Source organism: Oratosquilla oratoria, chromosome 43 (genome assembly GCF_046742065.1).
Source record: "Oratosquilla oratoria isolate Oo_2021 chromosome 43, ASM4674206v1, whole genome shotgun sequence".
NCBI lineage: Eukaryota > Metazoa > Arthropoda > Malacostraca > Stomatopoda > Squillidae > Oratosquilla > Oratosquilla oratoria.
The window spans coordinates 19,680,408-19,697,907 of NC_134819.1; the positions used below are offsets into that span (position 1 = coordinate 19,680,408).

The window sequence follows — 17,500 nt, forward strand, 5'->3', positions numbered from 1 at the left end:
GTTCCTCGGTGTCGTGAGCAAAGTCATGTCAGTCAGGACACCTAGGAACGCATATAGGAACGCGCCCAGCTCTGGGAGTAGGTCCTGCGCAGTAAGTCTATTGAGTAGGATGTTTGGGGTGCGCAGTCTCTACGCCCACTACCTTAACCATCTCAAGTCGCCGTTAGTGGTATGAGAAGACCAAGGCGACTGGCAGCTTCTAGTGCGTTGATATCGAGGAAGTAATTGTCTGGGCTTTCGCTACGTATGCATCTCGCTTTCTGATATTCCCGCTGGCAACAACGCATAGCTACTCTTCGCCACTACACAGCTTCTCCGACACCAAGACGCCTGTTGAACTTCCAGGTGGCGACCCTGGAAACATGGACTCTCAGAACATCAGGGAACCCCAAGAAGATCTGGCTTGTGCCAGACCTACCAACCCTGCCCCAATGCCTTGTGGGTTGATCTTGGCTAAGATTAGGGGAGGCGGCTCCAAAAGAGAGAAAGAAAGAGAGAAAGAAAGAAAGAAAGAAAGAAAAATCTGAGGCGGTAGCACCGTATATGGCAAGACTCATCCGACCGAGTAGCCTACTTGGCATCCTCGCGTAGTCCCATTAAAAACTCTCTCTCTCTGTCTCTCTCTCTCTCTCTCTCTCTCTCTCTCTCTCTCTCGCACGCACACAAACACACACAGTGGTTCTCTGTACAGTAATCACTCACTTAGTGAGTTTTATTGGATTTATGCTTTTATGTATATATGCATTTTGGTATGAATGTGTGCATAAGTTTATGCTTGTATTTAGGCATGTATATATATATCTATGTGCGTAATTACGTATGTACGTGTGTACGTAATGCATTTATGCATGTATACATGCAGGTATGTATTTATGAATATATGTATGTGCTGTATATATATATATGTATATATATATGTATGTATATATATAAACATATATATATATACATATATATATATATGCATGTATATATATATATATGTATATATATATATATGCATGTGTATATATATATATATATGCATGTATATATATATATATGTATATATATATGTATATATATATATATATATATCTTATGATTATTTCATATCCACAAATCACAAGACCTGTGCAAAAAAAAAAAAAAAAAAAAATCCTTATCATCCATCAACAATGGATCAATCGTCACTACTGACTTGCCACCAGATATAGTTGAACATTATCACATCCGTACTGTGGGTTATCATATACCATTGTTACAAAACGCAACTATATTTCCTTCCACCAGGCAGCGACAGCTCACACAAGTACTCCTCCCTTCGCCAAGAACCTGTGGCGTATTGCACCTGGAGATCCCTCCTACCGAAGAAGTCGGTCCGGGAACTTGGCATCAACGAAACTAATTTGGACGACGCCTCTGCGTGAGGGAACTCCCGGTCGGCGTCAAATTGCAACACCAAGGATCTCCTGACCTTTCCACTACAACACCACCACAAGCACCACCCACGACGGCACCCGAGGGCACTGGCGGGGGGAACTACCTTGTCCCTTGTGATTACCAACCATGGTCTTGGACCACGTGTTGGACTCGTGATCCGCAGCTATTACCCTCCCGGAAGAGAGCTCAGAGTTCATATATGACCGATCTATGGGTAATGCTGTGACCTTTACACGCACACACACAACAGAACTCCCCGCCCCACGAGAATGGGAGTAACGACCCACATCGCATCGATACTGAAATTATTTCATCCCTGGGCGGGATTCGAACCCGGACCGCCGTAGTGTCGGCCGCGACCGCTACCACTGCTGTGCCAGGCAAAGCATGAGTAGACAGGACTCCCGTAGAGGAACCTATTCGTAAAAGTCGTCCTCGGAAGGAAGCCTCAGTCTGAGGGCAACGAGGCTCTTGACATTGACGTTTCTCCAAATCGTTCTCGGAGCACAGTGACTCTGCATTTCGGTCCTCCGATCGGGTGGATCCTGGAATTCTGCGGCTGCTGGGGGGAGGAGGGGGGAGGGAGGGAGAGTCGGGGGGGGGACCTTGGCGGGTGGGGCGTGGGGGGAAGCTCCTGGAACTATGACGTTAGAGCCCAGAGTTGTGACGATTGTGGTGGGACGGGAGGGGAACGCAAGGGCAAAGAGTACATAAGAGCGAGTGAGGAGAGGTTCAGGAGTGAAGCTGTATAAAGATAAAAATATATATATATCAAGGGCGCTGAAGGCTGGGGCACACGGATTCGGGAGGAAGAAACCAGGTGTTACTCAAGAGGAAACACGTGCGTATGGGTAAAAAAAAAAAGTCATTTAGATTCTTACGTTGCGTATTGGGGTTTCCCTCGACTGAATGGATTTAACTGGAGGCAGATAGCGCGTCGCGATTTACAGCAAAAGGATTACCTGATACGGTTTTAACCCTTCCACTACTCAAGTGGATTCTTTCGGGTTAATAAAATCACTCGGCGACAGGCAGAATAAACGCGAAAGCCGTGCATGTCCGGGTAAAAAACTACGATGGGTTTGGGACAGGAACTGGCTGTTTCGTACCCTGCTTCACAGAAAACGGTAACGCGTGGGTTCGAATCCCAGTGAAGGTAATTCGCTCGAGAGAGAGGGAAGAACGACGAGACGAGCGGCTTCAGCTGGCTCGATCAAGGTCGGTTTGTGTTGAAGTGTGGGACCGTCTCGTAGGATAAGGAAGTGGAAGGAACACAACGAGATCTCGCCATAGAGGAAGGGGATCGATGGTATTGAAAGGTGCAACGAAGAGGACATGAAGATCAAGGACGAAAGTGAATTGGCAACACAAAGACGACCAAAATACATGTTGGTGTTGTATAGGAGTAAATATGACTGTACAAAGAAGTACAAGATTCAGTGTACACACGTATGAATATGTGTGTATGCATATTATATGTGTATAACTACAACCACACATACACACACACACACACACACACACACACACACACACACACACAGCATCATAATATGTATAGGTAATCATTTATTATGTACTCTCTTACCTTAATATGTGTATTTTCAGCCTTCGGCTGCCACATTTTCAATAAACCGTTTATTATATATATATATATATATATATATATATATATATCTGTGTCTACTCTATATGACACTACCTTTACTATCATCCAGTCTCCTTTCACTGAGTATATCTCTCCGCCACCTTACGTAAGTCTCCTCATCGTCTTGCACATCCGCTTTCTCCTTTACCCTCCTGGGGTCTGCTTGATGGTCTTCGCGGGCAAGCGAAGAAGCGAGCGAAAACGATTGTGCTCACCAGGGCTCGAACCTGGGACCTTCTGTGTGTTAGACAGATGTGATAACCACTACACCATGAGCACCCGTGAGTGCAGGTGCCAAGTCTATCGATTTATACGAATGAAACATCTCTACCCTCGTGCTGGGTTTTGCCAACATAAGTTTTATGCGGTCACCATGTTAGGGAGTCAGTGACAACCTAGTAGGCCAGAGTCACCGAGCGTTTTTCTACGAGTGAAGGTAATCTGACATTATTGAAGAAAACTGGGACACTTCTAATATCTGATATTCGTTTTAGCCACTACCTTCCTTCAATTCTCCCCTTTGCCATTCCTATGACTTTACCTCTTCATCTTCTTTCAACGCTGCACAATACTGTGGTTAAGTTCAATAAGAGCAATATTTCTCGTGTTTCCAAATATGTGTGTAGTGAGCTCTACGAGATACCGAAAGATGTGAACACTGAGGGACTTAAAGGTGTTTGAGGTTGAGGAATAATCACTCTTCTTGGTGATTGGGTAAGTCTTAGTGATCGAGAAGAACAGACTAGAATTATAGGGAGCGAAACCTTCAACGCATCTTTATTGTTGTATATGTATATGTATATGTATATATATATATATACATATATATATATATATATATACATATATATATATATATATATATATATATATATATATATATTAATAGTATATACAGGCATGGTATTTTTTCTTATACATACTTCATTGAAAGTGATGGCTAATTGTCCATTTATCGTTTTCTTAAATGTATTTTCCATATGTCTTACTAGGGACTTATGTTCCTTTGAAAGGAGGTTTATGAGTTCACTGTAGGTGGTCATGTTTGCTATATCGCAATTTTGGTAAGTAGGTAGTGAGTGTTAATGGAAGGCTGAGCATAGCTCTTCTACCAGACTGGATCTGCTTCTAGGTTTGATGTCCCTAAAGATATTTCTAGCTTTGTCCGCAACCTCCTACGAAACTGTTGGATAGAATAGTCACTTCCCAAAGCAGTGGACGTACTATCTTATCTATTTGTGATTAAATGCGAAGGTGATTTATTGAGTAAAGGGAGTGAGTAAATGTCTGGATAGAATAAAAAGTGTTATAAGAAGTTGATATCAGTAGATGAATGTAAAGAAAAAATTGTATAAATGATATCGAAATAAACACCACAAGTTCGGACGGAGCCTATATTGTATTAGTAGGACGTTTCGCTTGTTATTACAGCTTTTTTCAAGAACATAGTCGTTATACACGTGACTTCATGTATAACTGAGATTATATCCTCGGCGCTATAAGGAGCAGGGACTTTGAATATAAGGGAGGCAGAAAGGAAGAATGAGTGGGTTTGAGATTGTTTGAGAAATACTGAATGTTAGATTTCACAAATTAAGAAGGGATAGAATGAAAGAATATAGAAGTAATGCAGGGAAAGGAAGTTAGAAGAAAGCTGTATATATATATATATATATATATATATATATATATATATATATATATATATATATATATATATATATATACACATAGTGTCTATAGTTTCTCCGAGAACGGTAACATCATTATTATTATTTTTCTGAAATCTGCCACACATACTCGATTATCCATGCGTTAGAATCCCCGGCTAGTTGACATTCCTAAACACAGATGTTCACCAGCTTAAAATAAGTAAATATAAATTGCATATAGATTTAAAATGAGAAAAATTTCAAACGGGTATGAATCGCTTACTACATTAATTATACATACGCTAACTTTACCAAAGAAAATTTCTTTAAAGTTCATAGAAATGATGAAGATCAAACCGGTAAATGGGTAAGTAAAGAACACCAGAACACGCGACATACGCGAGAAAATATTGAGAGCACGCGGAGGGAAGGAAGAAAGCGAGAAAGAAACGCACCGGAAAACAGTGTCAGGTGCTGCCAAACAAGGCACTGAAAATGATAAACGAGAGACCATTAAATCTGTGGCTGCGGAAAGCGACCCTCACCTCCCAGTCGGTCTTCCCCCGAGCGATTAGATTCGGTCGAAGGAAATCCTTCTATTGACGCGGTGCTACATGACGAGTGAGGCAAAGTCGGATTCATTGTAATCCTTGTGAATATGTGCAGAGGCAAGCGTTGACTGGTGTGGCAGGTACCTGATACTGTGACAGAGGCAATTGATGGGCCATTTCAGTATCGACTTGGAAAGAAGAAGAAGAAGGAGAAAAAGAAGACGGAGAAGACGGAGAAGAAGAAGAAGAAGAAGAAGAAGAAGAAGAAGAAGAAGAAGAAGAAGAAGAAGAAGAAGAAGAAGAAGAAGAAAGAAAGAAAAGGAAAAAGAAGAAAAAGGAGAAGAAGAAAAAGAAGAAGAAGAAAGAAAAGGAAAAAGAAGAAAAAGGAGAAGAAGAAAAAGGAGGAGGAGAAGAAGAAGAAGGAGGAGGAGGAGGAGGAAAGAAGAAGAAGAAGAAGAAGAAGAAGAAGAAGAAGAAGAAGAAAGAAAAGGAAAAAGAATAAAAAGGAGAAAAAGAAGAAGAAGAAGAAGAAAAAGAAGAAGAAGAAGAAGAAGAAGAAGAAGAAAAAAAAAGAAAAGGAAAAAGAAGAAAAAGGAGAAGAGGAAAAAGGAGGAGGAAGAAGAGAGGAAGAAGAAACAGAAGAAATAGAGGAGGAGTAAGAAGAAGAAGAGGAAGAAGAATAAGGAGATGAAGAAGGAGGAGGAGGAGGAGGAAAGAAGAAGAAGAAGAAGAAGAAGAAGAAGAAGAAGAAGGAGATGAGGAAGATGAGAGAAGTAGAAAAAAAGAAGAAGAAGATGCTGAAGAAGAGGAAGAAGATGCCGAAGAAGTACCATCATATATATATATATATACATACATATATATATGTGTATATATATATATATATATATATATATATATATATGTATACATACATGAATGTAAAAACGTTGAATCTTTACTGTGTCTCCTCTAATCCTTCTGTTCAAGGACTTACTTTGGTTGGAACTCTACGGAATCGCTCGAGTCTGCTGACCAGAGCGAGAGATTTGCCGCCGCCGCCGCTTACCTGAAAAGAAAGGAGGAGAGAGACAAGTTACTCCTCTGTAGCCAAAAATAGACTGGTGGACAAAGAAAATATTTCACATGGCTTACTAAAGAAACCGCATGTGCCTCCTGTATATTCTCTCTCTCTCTCTCTCTCTCTCTCTCTCTCTCTCTCTCTCTCTCTCTCTCTCTCTCCCTCCCTCTCTCCCACCCTCTCTCTCCCTCTCTTTCTCCCCCCCCTCTCTCCCTCTCTCTCGCCCTCTCTCTTTCTCTCCCTCTCTCCCACACTCTCTCTCCCTCTCTCTCTCTCACTCTCTCTCTCTCTCTCTCTCTCTCTCTCTCTCTCTCTCTCTCTCTCTCTCCTTTCTCCCTCCCTCTCTCTCTCCCTCTCTCTCTCTCTAGCTTGCTATTGTTTACTATTTTCCCCTTTCCTTTTCCTTTTCTTTCCTTCTCTACCTTTTAATGTCTTGGTCCATTCTTTTTGTGTCTTTCCCTTTCTATAACTCTTTCTCTTTGTATCCATCCTTCTCTCTCCTTCTTGCTCTCTTTTTCTTGTTAAGTCCTTTGGTGATATTGTTAAAAACTTCTCCCTTGAATATGATAAATAAATGAGTAGATAGGTAGCTAAGTTAATAAATGAATAATTAAATGAATAATTAGGTAAAGGAATAGATATAGAAGTAAAGAAATGCATGAATAAATACATGAATAAATAAATAAATAAACGAAGAAATAGATAAATGATAAACAAATGGTTAAATGAATAAATTAATAGATAAATTAATAAATAAACGAACGTACAAATGAATAAATAAATACGTGAATAACCAAACAGATAAATGAAATAATCAATAAATAACTGAATGGGTATATAACTAGATGCAAAAATAAATATACAAATAGATAGATGAATAGATAAATGAATATATAGATAAATATACAAATACCTAAGTAAACAAATAAACGAATTGAGTAAATTAAATAAGATATATAAACTGTGACATAATAGTCTTTACACTTTTTTTTTTGCGGAAAATACAAGTTTACTTAATGTTCTCAATGATGGAATTCTTATTTTCATCCTGGCTATTGACAGACAATTTCATTCACTTCCACTGCACCCCATCGGTGTAGATGTTGAAGAAACATCTAACATCTAAGTAACTAACATCTAAGTAACTAACATCTAAGTAACAAGACGTGAAGCATTGGGACACCGTCAACCAAGAGGCAATCAAATGCATGACCGTGATTATCAAATCGCCTGGTCACGTGCATGACCGTTCTACGCTTTGCATACTTCACTCCAGATGACGTCACTTGAGGCCCGGACAGGTGCGAGTCCCGCCAACCACAAAACATCTATTGCCGGGCGATTTTAATCGGTTGGAGAGGAAATCGTGGCATGAAAGAGATCAAGGCCTTACTGATGAATTTACTTAACTTACTGAATAACTACACAATGACACATATGACTGAAAGTGGAGGAAGTAGACGAGGAATAATGGGAGAATTTTAGTGCTTTAACGTTACGACCCACAGGGTCTTGATCACAAAGCAGTTTTGTGATCAAGACCCTGTGGGTCGTAACGTTAAAACATTAAAATTCTCCCCATTATTCTTCGTCTACTTGTTCCACCTTCACTTAATTTACTTAGGAATCAGTTGCGTTACAGTACTGATATTCTCGTTAGAATTTGCCCACCAGGAATGTATCGATTACCCATTCATGATTTCATCTTGATGAAGAAAACATCTTGAACTGTTGCTGGCCTGGATGATGGCGTGAATACAATGGAAATAAGCTGACATGCTTTTTTTTTGTGTTATCCTCGGCATTTGTAATTGTTATTTCGAACTGTGTGTTCTTTTCATTACCTGCACTTCATGTATATTGAATCATTGCCAAATAAGCTTATTATTATTATTATTATTATTATTATTATTATTATTATTATTATTATTATTATTATTATTATTATTATTATTATTATTATTATTATTATTATTATCATTATCTATTGTTATCTATTATTATTATCAAGTTCGAATTATTTCACTTATCTCCTAAGCTCACCGTGTCTCACCAGGCATAATACTTCTCTACTATATCTATCTTGTACTACTCTAACCTCAACTAGTCAAACTTAAGTCTGATGCGTCTGGCGTGATCTTTGTGCAATGGGCTTCTAACCGCTGCGGCGAGTTCCTAGTAGCACAATAGTTTGCCATAAGCTTGAAGATGAATTAATAATCTGCGCAGTAGCTCACACTCCATGATTTCAGAAGTTTCTGACCTTTTTGAGATGCGGAGTGCGCAGGTGCTTTCTAGGTAATTGTGAGATCACCGCCATAATTAAGGAGCTGTTTGATTAGTAAGACTTATTTGTAGTTATATTTTGTTTTAGTTCTTTGTACACTGGTCTCACAAATAAAAATTGTCCAACTCGGACATTTGTTAAACGTTATCAACTAATGAGAAGGTTTACACTGAGAGCATAATTTCTTTGTCAGAATTAAGCCTACAAAGAACTGGTGGTTGTGAGCACGATTTTAGTCACTTGAAAACAAAAAACAAAACAAAAAACAGACCATCACAAGTAACTCGTTGGGAATTTATATTCTAATTCGAGTTGAAAACTAAGAAATTTGAGTAAAGTGTCGTACATTATAGATTCAATGACTGACAAAAGAGTCACAGAAATAATAAAATAAATGCCGGCAGAGGAATGGCCTCGTATGAAGGCAAATATAATTTGATTTGATTTAATTTAATTTCATTTCATTTCGAGGTCAAATGCAGGTGTAGGGGATGTGAATCTCAGTTTGGGAAAGACATCTGAAGAATGACGTAGAAAAATGTACTGTCATTAACAAAAGATTGTATAGGAAAATATGTACGATCAAACGAGTATGTCATAAGCAAGCTCTATAGTTATAGAAGACCAGTGGCCGTATACAACACCAACTATAGAACTGTCAGGAAGAGAGTCAGTAATGAAGGAGACGGGAGAATAAATACCATAAGAGCGTAGCTTAGAAATGAAGGATTTGTAACAGACTATACCAGATTCTTTTTGTATGTCTAAACCAGCGTTTCTCAACCTTAAGGTTCCCCGGAACCCTAAGGTTCCGCAAAAGGCCCCTAAGGGTTCCGCGAGAACAAGTGAGATAAGCTAATGCACTTTTGATTTTTTGTCTAATTTCATATACGTAATATAATTAAACACGCACGACATATTCTTGGTTATTGTAATAATGTAATATAGACATCATCCTGTCTAACCTATTATTACGATGAAAATAAAATGAGAAAGATATGCTGTATGTTTTTTTTTTTTTTTTTTTTTTTTGGCGCAGGAGTTCCTTGAGACATGCAATTTATTGTAAAGGGTACGCAAGGGAAAAAAGGTTGAGAAACGCTGGTCTAATGCAACGGGAAGAATCCCAACAAAATCCTCCGAAGAAGATAACAAAGAAGGTGAGGAACCTACGTCAGGTGGAGCGCAGATGAAGCCGAAATTGTCACCTTTGATCTGTGATGCGCTTGAATTGCTGGGGCATGTGACAGTCACTGCTGGGAGTCGTACTGACAATAGTCGAATAGAAACTAAAAGGTCTCCGGTGAAGGGCCCTTTGTGGCAGCTAAATTTACGACAGGGGAGAAGTGCATAAAAAAAAAAAAAAAAAAAAAAAAAATAATAATAATAATAATAATAATAAATAAAATAAATAAATAAATAAATAGAAAATACATAGATGAATAGATAAATAAATAAATAAATAAACGGTTTCATATAGTAATCTTATTATTAAAAAACTGGGAATTTTTTTAGATCGGTAGGACATTAAAACTGTGTGACGGTACTTGATGTCTGAGAACGGTCCAGCATAAAGGAAAGGAGCAAGTTGATAGACAGAGATAAAGCGATTTGTTTACGCAGCGAGTCAGCTCGGAGGTACAATTTTGAGAACGATAGGGAATAAATCATCCAGATCGTAAGCTTTCATAATGATAAGGATAGAAAAAAGAGAAAAAGATCTTAGAAAAAAATCTAAATGTATGGCAAGAGTTAGAGAGAGGCAGTGGTAACAGGGTGAACAGTCGTGGAATGATCCAAGATAGAGAATTTAGACAATTTCTTAGCAAAAATTCGATCTTTTTCAGTCGCAGATGTTCATCATCTGGATTAGTAAAAGAGGAGGAGAGTCCAGCATCTCAATGAGTTCATTAAACGAGACTGATCTTAAATCTGAGCACCAAGGTTTAGCTCAGGTGAGCAAATTAAGTCAGATTGGCAACAGACTTTACACGAGCGAAAAGTCGTCGATCTCATTTTGCGGCGCAAAAATGTCCGTCAACGCGTCTCCTCTTCCTTCGGTCTGCTGACAAAAACAAACAACTTTTTGCCCCATTTGAAGTCTGTTTTATCCCCTTGTTGCCGCATCACCTTTAGAAAGTTTCTTTAATCTGATACTAGATGACTTTATTCAGCTGGAAGTAAATTCCGAGGATGAATGATTTGGGAACGTTTCAATTATTCCATTTGTACATCTGAGAAGTTTTATTCTCGTGGATACGATACGGTTTTATTCAGCTGAGAGTAACCTTTGGACAAGAACGTATTTAATCCTTTTGCTACGATGACAAATCTACAGATTTTGTTCCTTCCTCCAACGCTAGTTCAGCACAGGGCCATGTGCCGAAGGTACCTGTCAGAAGTACCAAGTCTACCGATAACCCCTTTTCCCAAGAAGTTATTTCTGCGCAGTAGCCTTCACTGGCCCCTGGGGCTTTCCCCAGCAGACACTTCAGGGAGATCTTATATCATACCCGAATCCTATTCCTATCGTCACATCGCGTTCTAATCTCGAAATCAGTTGCCTAATCTAGACTGCTGCAGGAGCTGCTCACGTCAGGCAGCCGACGGCGAGATGGGACGCGTTTGTCGCGGCGATAACGGGAATTTATCACTATTATCTCGGCTGTGACATCAATCAATAGTCTACAGACGTCACTCCATGACGTCACAGCCTTTTATGAATGGTTATAGTTTGCTCACGGATGTGTATATCTATGATTGTGATAACGGGTTTGTGGGTACGTACGTCCGTGCGTACGTACGTGTGTGTGTGTGTGTGTGTGTGTGTGTGTGTGTGTGTGTGTGTGTGTGTGTGTGTGTGTGTGTGTGTGTGTGTGTGTGTGTGTGTGTGTGTGTGTGTGTGTGTGTGTGTGTGTGTGTGTGTGTGTGTGTGTGTGTGTGTGTGTAGTGCATGCACCTTATATGTTTTTTGTCATTCCACAGTCTTAACTTAAACGTTGAATTCATCTACCCATCCCTCCTCCCTTCTCGGCTTAGTTCAACGCCACTGAGTTGCATTTTTCCGAAATATCTCCCACCTCCTCACTCTCACCTTCTCTCCCCGACGACATTTCTTAAGTATTCATCCTTTTTTCGACAATTCATTCAATCAAAGGGAGCAGATTCGGGGGAGGGGGTACTCTCGAGATCCTATTTCGTCCCGTTCCCAATCACCAATTTAATAGGATCGTCTGGCACTGGCCAGGATGTAGTCTGCAAAACGCCTTACCATAGTGAATGATCTAATGTTCACGTAATCAAGTGGAAATTCCTGATATTAATTATTGGTCGCGTCGCTCTATCAAGGCACACGCTCGTACCAGTAATCATACATTATCAAACAACTACCCAGCATCCACTCCTCATCGTATATTCTACCTAATGATTACCCCTTGGCTACTGAGTTGCTACACAAGAAATGAATAAAACGGCCGGCACGTCATCAGCCACAATGAATGGAAAGCGACAACCCGTTATGAGAAGAATTCTCAAGATTTGAGAGGACATCTGCTGCTTTCTCGCATAATCTGTGACAAACATATGAAGTGTCCCATTCATTCAGGGACGACTATTTTAAGGTGAATGAAATCGCCCGAAGTTAGCTACATCCAACTTGGTTTATCTCTTGCTTTTTTGTTGCACTATTATCTCATTCGCTTCAAACCCCAAACTAAACTTCTTCGAGGTTTCAATGTATGTATATGTATGTGTATATGTATATGTATATGTATATGTACATGTATATGTACATATATATATATATATATGTATATATATATGTATATATATATATATATATACATACACATCTGAATGTGTATAATATCTGTGTATATATGTTTTTATGTAAGTATATCTACTTTCTCTATGGCGTCACCCGATCGTCTTATTTTCTCTTCTTTCCGTTTTTAATCCTGTCCCTCCTCATTCCCTTTCATTTGTTTCTCCTTCTCCTCCTCCTGACGATCTCTTAACTTTTAGTCCAACACATTTCATCTTTATAATCCTCCTTCTCCTTCTCTTCTTCTCCTTCATTCTCTCTAAGCTCTTCACGTTAACTTCCAGGAAAGTGGTGAGTTCCGGTTAGTGATAAGAGATAAGATGCGATATTTTTGTGACGAGAAGTAGACGAAGGTGTGAGAGTGGTTGGGGAAGGTGGAGGGAGGGAGGGAGAGGGGGCGGAAGTGTTGTATGAAGTGTAGAAGGATTAATTATTTGCGTCACACAGCTTCTGATTTCTGAGGACGTTTGATGGATTTCATTTGGTCTGGCTGCCCGAGTTCACGGGGCAAAGGTGACGAATGGTAATGGGGCTGTGTATCGCCTGGGATATATTACCCCGTTACCCCGTTACCCTGTTACCCCGTTACCCTCACCTTTCTCCATTAAATTCAATTCATTCTTCTCCCTATCTCCAGATTTTCATCCTTCCCACTTCTTACTGTCTGAACTCGAAAAAAAAGTCAACTAAATCACAGATATCACAGTCACTAAAGCATTTTCGTGACTTTCACAGCTGTCAGCTAGTACATGCATACATATACCAAAGGCTTTTTCCCCCTACACGGGGGGTAGCCATAATATATGGTAATCTCAGTCACAACACTGAGACCGAGACATCGACCAAAGTCATTTAATTTCGGCTAAATTGTCACCTTTGATCTTTGTTCTTGGACAGCCGGGGCAGGTGGCAGCCACTGGTGGATGTGATTTTCTTTTTATAACAATAGTATTATTCAAGCAGGAAACAAACAGCATATGTAATATAGAATAAGAAAATAAACTAGATACAGAAAACTGCTTCAAGCAGGGGACACAGTATATGTAATACAGAATAAGAAAATAAACGAGATAAAGAAAACTGCTTCAAAGAGTCAAGAAAAGAAGATAAAAGTAGAGTTTATTGTATCCACGTTGCAAGGAACGCCATAATACTATATATGTCGTGTGTTGATACATACAATACATAGCAATGTAGAGAACAGGTGCAAAATTGCCATGACGTATGTAAGTCCCTGATACTAAGTGGATGCTGTAGAAATAGGATGATGATGATGATATCGTATGACGTCACAAACTCACCCCTATCGGATGGCTAGGACGGTGCCCCTCACAGAGGCCTTTGTAGCGTGGAATTTGATAAACCATAATGCCCTTGGTTCAACTTCGCCGGTGGCAGGATTCGAACCGCCATCACCTCGACCTTCGCCGCAAGTGACGACGCCCTAACCCGCTCAGCCAGCGAGCTTCCTTGTAGAAATAGGAATTATAAAAAAAAAAAAAAAAAAAAAAAAATTGATCCCACACAATTCTTTATGTGTTTGGTAGAATATCCTTTTGAGTAACGAGGGACGTTGATATTCAGTGTAATGGAGACAGAAAGGACCTCTATTTTGATATCCTTTATGTGTTTGGTATAGTATCCTTCTGAGTAACGAGGGGCGTTGATATTCAGTACAATGGAGACAGAAAGGAACTCTAGTTTGAGATCCTTTATGTGTTTGGTAGAATATCCTTTTGAGTAACGAGGGACGTTGATATTCAGTGTAATGGAGACAGAAAGGACCTCTATTTTGATATCCTTTATGTGTTTGGTATAGTATCCTTCTGAGTAACGAGGGGCGTTGATATTCAGTACAATGGAGACAGAAAGGAACTCTAGTTTGAAGGGGAACTCTGGTTAATCGAGGAATCATTCAGAACCAGTTCCCTGCTGAACAAAATAATGTGGCGTTGACCGGGACGAAACGTCCGCCATGGTAAAGAAGGAAGTTCGAGAAAGGTCGCCTCTATACAAACAGCTTATCAAGTGTGTATTGGAGGGCCTGGGCTGGATTTACAGGCGATTTTGTTCACGTGGGAGAGCCTTATGGTATTCAATTGGTGGAAGCGTTGGAATGTCGTTAGAGGTGATCTTGTAAGAGTTATGGTATGACAGGAGTCAGGGCGCCTGATGGGGAGTGAGAAAAAGGAGAAAGTCTCACGTGGCGAGCTAGACTATGCGGTTCGCAAATCGATCCAGTATCTCAAAAAGTGTCCCAAAATGTAAGAATCTCATATTACTTATCCCTTTCTAGCATACCATACGACAGTCACATCGTAATTCTTTACAACTTATCCAGAACTTTTGTGAAAATATTTTGCATTGTATTTCTGTAGGTGCCAAGATAAGAGGGAAGGAAGATGGTGGAGGGGAGAGGAGTATTTAGGAGATGGAATGGGTGGGAGTGATTTCTATGCCTTTTTTTTTTTTTTTTCTTTTTGGCTACCTCCCGTGTAAGGGGCAAGAAAGCCTTTGGTGTATGTATGTATGTATGCATGCATGTATGTATGTATGTATGTATGTATGTATGTATGTATGTATGTATGTATGTAGCTGGTTATTTGGAAAACCCGCGGAGGAAACATGTTCCTGGTACCACACCAAAGAAAAAATTTGAAGCTTTGGAATTTCAACGCCTTCGTTGTAATTTTATGGGCTCGAATTGTTTACGAATCCAGACCCAGATTAGGTGCAGGGCAGGTGCACTCAAGATAACACTACGGGTGCAATAAAAGGGGACTTTACCTTCTAAATTGGTTCAGCCTTAAGCGCATTCTTCAACACTGATAGTGGAAGGGATTCCTTCGTCTGAAAATAACCTGAGGATAAACCGTAATGAAATACGTCTGAAAGAAATCGCCAGGAATAGATGGAAGACGTCACTGGGGTCTAAATAAAGCTCAGCCAAGCCAACGAATAGGCGTTGTATCTTGTGGCGAATGGTAGAGGTTTTTTGCTTAAGAAGAAAAAATAAAAAATCATTTAAAGCCGGGAAAGCATATGAATTCGTGAAAACTTCTACATCTGATCATCATCTATTTATCCTTTTTATAAGTAATATTTCAAAATCAGAAGAGCTGTTTATAACAAAAGTTACCATATATATATATATATACATATATATATATATATATGTGTGTATATATATATATATATATATACATATATATATATTATACATAGGTCCGTCGTCACAACCACAACACAAAAATCAAAATCACCAACACTGGCATCATTAGAACCAGTAACGACAGTAGCATCATCGCGATCAACAACACCGACATCTCCACCACCAATAGGAGAAAAGAAATTGGTAATACTGTTATCAGAACCAGAGACAACCATCAACACACGAAATACCATCATCAAGATCAGGGTCACCATAGCCATTACTGGAATAAACATCAGCTCTAGTATCATTACCGTTTCGATTAACAGAACTAGTGTCTACACTGCAGAGAAACAAACATCATCGACAGAAGCTGTATCGACGCTTGCAGCAACACAACTACGATTGTATATTAATTGAAATAACAACAATACAAGAGCAACAATTAAAAGAACAGTAGCGACAATAACAGCAACAGTGACAACATGAACAAGAACAAGAACAATAACAATAACAACAACGCAATAAAAGCGTAACATGCAAGAACAAAAGTAATAAGAGCGTATCAATGACTTCATCACCATCACTACGACGAGAACGACAATGACGATGACCACCACCACCAATAACGATAACAATAACAATAACAATAACATATACAAATAACAAGAACAAGAACATGAATAAGAACAAGAAAAAAACAAGAACAAGAAAAACATGAACAAGAACAAGATCAAGAACGAAAACAAGAAAAAACAAGAACAAGAACAAGAACGAGAACAAGACCAAGAAGAAAAAGAAAAGAACAAGAACGAGAACAAGACCAAGACAAAGAACAAGAAAAAACAAGAACGAGAACAAGAACAAGAACTAGAACTAGAACAAAAACAAGAACAACAACAACAACAGCAACGAGACAGCATCACCAACAAGAAGAGCAACATTAACAATAGCACATCAACAACAACAGTAATAACAAGATAAAATTCAGCAGCAAAATAGCCACACCAACAGGATAACAAAATCTACAAGAGGGACAGGAACAGCAGCAGCAGCAACAGCAACAGCAGCAACAGCAACAACAGCAGTAGCAGCAGCAGCAGCAACAGCAGCAGCAACAGCAACAACAACAGCAGTAGCAGCAGCAGCAGCAGCAGCAACAGCAACAACAGCGGCAACAGCAGCAACAGCAACAACAACAACAGCAGAAGCAGCAGCAGCTAACGCGACAGCTGACTCGTAAGATCTCTGACGTTGATGCACTCTGCGTCATTCGTTTATCTGAGCCCGATAAGGCGATTCAGGAAAATTCAGACCGGGCCGGGTCGGCCGGTACTTCAGATCACGAGGCAACGGCGAGCTACGACAGTTTTCTCAAGATGAAGACCCGAGAACGCACAACACAAGATCCGGATCTGTTGACGGGGAGGAACGCCATGTCATGCTGTGATACCCGAGGTCAGAACTTGGGGGAAAAAGAAAGAACGATAGAAAGATAAAGAAAGAGAGAAAGGTACTATGAAAATGAAAAACGGTAGCTCATTGATCATAAAGGTAAGGAAAGGAGGAGGAAGGAGGAGGAGGAAGAAGAAGAGGGGAGTCAAAAAACGACGAGGGGTGAGGGGTGTACATCTAAACTGATTAAACAATTTACCGATTTCTTGAATATATATATATATATATATATATATATATATATATATATATATATATATATATATATATATATATATATAACCAATCGTTAACGAAGAAGAACTAATCAGGATTGGCTATCGTCTAGCGAACGATAGAAAACGTATATGAAAGCGACCTTCTTGGCCTATGGGCTAATTCGTTGAGACACTGCAGAGGCACAGCACCACACGATTCTATTCAGGTAAGCAGAGGCGGGGTTTCATCATCG

At 39.6% G+C, this 17,500-nt stretch overlaps 1 protein-coding gene and 1 non-coding gene across 3 annotated transcripts in view; both read right to left on the reverse strand.

Annotated features, from left to right (window-relative positions):
- Nucleotides 1–17,500, reverse strand: part of LOC143021879 (uncharacterized) — a 341,932-nt gene that overhangs the window by 133,112 nt on the left and 191,320 nt on the right. The gene's annotated exons all lie outside the window — the stretch shown is intronic.
- Nucleotides 3,277–3,349, reverse strand: TRNAV-AAC (transfer RNA valine (anticodon AAC)). Its single transcript has one exon. It is a non-coding gene; the product is annotated as a tRNA-Val (tRNA).